Below are 5441 nucleotides of genomic sequence, written 5' to 3' on the forward strand. Positions count from 1 at the left end.
TCGAAAACCGGTGAAATATCGGGTGGTGTGTACTTCCAAATGTCCAGCAATTCGTCTCTGGTGAAACTGATTGCAGGGATATAACTAAAGACAGGACAAACTAACAAAAACATAAAAACAACTGCGGAGCACGCCACGGAGGCAGCCATCAGCGTCGGCGACATTATGGCCATATGGGAGAAGCATATGGGCCAATATCAACATCAGTGACCCGCCTCAGTCAGTCTGCGGTTCTGTTAGATTCTGAGAAGATGAGGATGTGAGCTAGAACGCTTCTGCAACTCTTAAGTCTGCACCAGGCTTCGGCCTTGTCTTTACATTCACCAAAGATCCTAGGATCTCAGCTGATGTCTCTCTTAGCTCAAGTAACGCAAGTTATGTAATCAGATTACTTTTTTTTTCAAGTTAGCTCTTTTTCACTTTCCACTGGGAAGAAACTCCCAATCACCATCGAGTCAGAACATCTTTGGAATTCATCACTCTTCAAACCCGGAAAGATCAAACCATCAAGACTTTCATACGAGACTGCATCCGGACACTCGTCAACGACCAAGGCAATGCAAGTATCGTACATTTAACTAAACGAAACAGAGGTTTAGTATAAGCTGTAGACCCCGTTCTAAAACGGCGCTGATGGTTTCACTCAGGTGGTTAACTGACTCCTTTCATAGCTTCATTCTCTGGTTTTTCCTGATGGTTTCATCCATCACGCCTCATTTGCCCTTTCCCATGTATGAGTTATTGTTTGTTTGTTTGTTTGTTAGACTAGTTTGTGTTAGTGTTTAGTTAATAAAACTCTTGTGCACAAACTTGTGAGTTTCTGATTCTGCCTTGCAAATTAATGTCCCTTTATGATTTTGATCCTCGTTACATGCTCTAATGCATTAATACTGTATGAAAGTATTTTCTGTGGCCACAAAATATCCTTTCCTGGAATTGATATGAACTTACACTGAATGCTCGCTGGACGAACAGATTAGTTGAGGGCAAATTAATTCTGCTACAGTTACTACTGGCAGCTGATATAAATAATTGTAATTAATTGTAATTATTTATATACATTTCCCTTTTGAGCTAATTTGCTACATAATTGTTTAGATTTGTAGAAGGCACATTAAAGGGGGGGGTCTAATGTTATTTCATGCATTCTGAGTTATTTACACTGTTAAAGAGTTGGATTCTCATGTTAAACATGGCCAAAGTAAAAAAAAAAACGAGTTGGACGACAGAGTATTTCTGTGTCAAATACACTCCTTCTGGGTTTGTATAAGCTTCGGAAAGTTTTTTTTGAGTATGGCCCTTCATGACATCATAAAGAGCGGAATTCCTTATATGGTCACTTCTCCCATGAGCGCGCACATCAACCAGCAAGAACAAGAGCAGCCCATGTTTTTTTTTTCCTCTCAGCTTAGTATTTCACCCTGTTACATCAATTGGCGCTTTTCCACTGCATGGTACGGCACGGTAGTACGGTTCACTTTTTGGGGGTTTTCCACTGGGTACAGTACCTGGTACCTGGTACTTTTTTTAGTACCACCTCGGTTGGGGTTCCAAGTGAACCGTACCGTTACCAAAACGTGACGTTTAAACTCTGCAGATCATGGATTGGCCGGAGAGAATCGTCACTACCTGCGTCACTGAACTTGCGACACAAACACAAAAGAACCGCTAGATTTAAATCAGCACAGCCAGCGAAGGATCGAACGCAACTCTTTTGAACGAGCGCACCTTTTTTTAACAACCAAAAAGTTTTGTTGTCTGTTGCGGAAGAACAGACGTTCCTCTCGTTGATAGCAGAGGAGCGGATCCAGCGAGAGCTTGATGGGACGACGCGGAATGAAAAAGTTTTTTTTAGGAGTCGTAGTAGTAGAGGCAGCGCAACTATAATGACATGTGAATAATCCCGCCCACTCTAAAGCGGTACTGAACTGCAGTGGAAACGCAAACCGTGCCGAGCCGAACCGTGCCGTGCCGTACTGAGATGTGCCGAGCCGAGTCGTACCACGTAGAGGAAAAGCGCCAAATGAATCACACTCCAGCTCAGTAGGTGGCGGGAATGCAACTTTTTGTTTGTTTGCCAACCGCCATAAAAAGCCAAAAGAAGAAGAAGAGCAGCCCATCAACGTGCTTAATTCGGGTTATGGAAGTCGTCGGCAGCGCTGCATAGGACTTGCTCGAGAAGAATGTCTCCAAAGAAGTGTGTTTTCGGTTGTGAGAGAAAGATAACCTTGTTCAGCTTCCCAAAGAACTCAGCGTTAAGGGAACGGTGGATGCAGTTTTTTTTCCGGGGCAGCAACGGCGTTTCACACGTGTGTTTGTTTGTTCCTGTCATTTCAGTGATGAACGTTTTACAAACAAGGCCCAGTTCGACGCTGGATTTGCAGATCTTTTGATAATGAAAGGTGGAGCGGTCCCAGCGATAAAAGATCCCGATCATGAGTCGAAACCGCAGGCGGTGTGTAAAACTGCATCAGATTTCTGTGTTTTGTTGGCAAGGCGTGTAAGTGCATATGTAACGTTAAACAACACGACCGTGCTCGCGACTCTTTAGCTCCGCCCACGGCACTTTCAGGAGTTCGGCTGTTTTTGGAGAGAATCGTAAAGCTATATCTTTCTTTTATAAATCTGATAAAACTAGACTTTGGAAATATGAATGATGCAGTACTACTCTATAGGTACTCAAGATTAACATGAGATTGGCAGAAACTGTGTGTGTTACGTCTCCTTTAACTTCTCGCGATCCACCCCTTCACTAGTCTCAGCCTCAGACGTCACACCCACGGACTGTTGGCTAAACGTCTGATGCATATGGGACACAAAAGTGGAAACACTTCAGGAGTGTCGAAGTCGTCATCGGATTGGTTGAATTCTACAGGATTTCTGGAAACAAAGATGCCGTGACGCCAAACCCCCTCACGAAAGAAGAAAGCCGTAGTGTTTACAACTGTGACGACGAGCGCTTATCAGGGTCAACTAAACGCTGGAGTTTCAAAAGTATGTGAAATATTTAAAGTTCCCCCTTCACAGGCTTTCATATGGCGCTTTTCCACTGCATGGTATGGTACGGCTCGGTACGATTCACTTTTGGGGGGGTTTCCACTGGGTACAGTACCTGGTACCTGGTACTTTTTTTAGGGGCGACGCGGAATGAAAAAAGTTTTTCAGGAGTCGCGGCAGTAGAGGCGGCGCAACTATAACGACATGTGAATAATCCCGCCCACTCTAAAGCGGTACTAAACTGCAGTGGAAACGCAAACCGAGCCTAGCCGAACCGTGCCATGCCGTACTGAGCCGTGCCGAGCCGAGTCGTACCATGCAGTGGAAAAGCGCCAATAGATAACCAAGGAAGTCGGTCTCTCTTTTTTTTTAGTTTTGTTACAAACTGTTCACACAATAATAAGCTATTAATACATAAAGTCTTACATATAGCGTTTTAAAATAGATTTTTATTTTTATATTGTTATTTTACTTTATAATGTTTTTAGTTGTCTGTCTTATAGGTTCTATAATAAAGCAAATACTTCCAGTTACACGTGGTTGGGAATCACTGATTTATGGTTTATGTTGCCTGATTAGATAGTGTTTTTTTTTCATTTTTTGATCACATTTTTGTAGCAATAATTCATATTAGTCTTTGTGGTGTTGAAAATTATTGTATATTTAACTATTACACGCAAACAAACAGTTTATCCAAATAGCATCACATACTACATGTGCAGCAGTGCCTACAGGAGCTGATTTTGACACTCTCTTTCTTCTCTCTCTTTCTCTCTCTCTCACACACACACACACACACACACACACACACACACTGACTGTTGGTTGTGGTGATGCTGTGTGGAAGCGGTAAGGTCCTGCAGTGGTGCAGTTTGACGGCACGGTTGAAGTGTCATTACGATGAATGGCTAGATCAGTATGAATCATAACGCCTGCCTGTGATGCTGTTAGGTCGCTAAGAGCCAAAAAGTGTGTGCAATAAGAAATGCATAAAAAACATTTATGTAATGCACTGACACAAATTATAGCCCAGAAAACAACTATATGGTTGTTAAGACTGAGCTTAATAAATTTAAGCAATAAGCAGTAGCAGGAGAGACTATGTTAATGATTTAGGTTTTTATATATATATATATATATCTATTGTACTGTATAATCTTTGTACTGTTGAGCTGAAGTGGTTACCTAGTTGCCTTGGATACCTCTTGCAGCCATACCTCAATTGTCCTGCTTCCTGCACAAAAAAACTCTCCTTTACCACACACACAAACAGACATATCTGCTGAATGCCAAACTTAACTATTTCTACAGCTTCTTTTTGTAATTAGAAATAGCACATTTTTATGCTAACATTGAATAGTAAATTAAGATATTGAAAAATTAATAATTATCTCATTTTGTGGTGGTAGGATATGAGTGAAAGTGACATGACATGTGGCCAAGTATGGTGACCCATACTTGGAATTAGTGCTCTGCATTTATCCCATCCAAAGTGCACACACACAGCAGTGAACACACACACACACCATGAACACACACCCGGAGCAGTGGGCAGCCATTTTTGCTGCAGCGCCCGGGGAGCAGTTGGGGGTTCGGTGCCTTGCTCAAGGGCACCTCAGTCATGGTATTGAAGGTGGGAGAGAGCGCTGCACATTCACTCCCCCCACCTACAATCCCTGCCGGTACGAGACTCGAACCCACAACCTTAGGGTTACGAGTCCGACTCTCTAACCATTAGGCCACGAATCCCCATGAGAATAAATAATATCAAAAGGGGATTATTGTAAAGTGATGACATTGTATAAAGAATATCATATGAATTTAAAAAAAGGAGCCATTTAAATGTGTATTATTATGATTACATTTTCATATCTTTACATTTTCTCAATCATTTATATAATAATGAAGAGATATCCATAAGATAAGAACTTAAAGTGATCACTTCTCGTCCGCTCAGCAGTTGCCATGGCAGTGAGACTGCTGTAAATTGCTTTCTGTATGGATGTTCATACGTGGTATGTTTCCTTGATTATGCCTGTAAACAACAAATCAAAAGATGCCATTCTAGCCCTGTGTTGTGTACAGCAAGTGTGTTGTGTGCCTGCTACACACACAGAGAGACACATACATATATATTTATATGATATTGATTGAAATGATTTGAAATTGCCAAGTTAGAAGCTAATAATAATTCATAGTGATAAAAGGGTTAGCTTCACTACAAGCTACAAACAAAAAGTAGCTAAGTGCATTTAAGCATACTTTATTAAAAAATAAATAAATAAAAAAATATCCAATGATATATTAAAGGGGTGGTTGATTGCGATTTAAATTTTTTAACATTAGTTAGTGTGTAATGTTGCTGTTTGAGCATAAACAATATCTGCAAAGTTACGAAGCTGAAAGTTCAATGCATGCAGAGATATCGTCTTTTAAATTTCTGG

This window comes from Sinocyclocheilus rhinocerous, unplaced genomic scaffold, assembly GCF_001515625.1.
Source record: "Sinocyclocheilus rhinocerous isolate Xijiao unplaced genomic scaffold, SAMN03320098_v1.1 scaffold984, whole genome shotgun sequence".
NCBI classification, from domain to species: Eukaryota; Metazoa; Chordata; class Actinopteri; order Cypriniformes; family Cyprinidae; genus Sinocyclocheilus; species Sinocyclocheilus rhinocerous.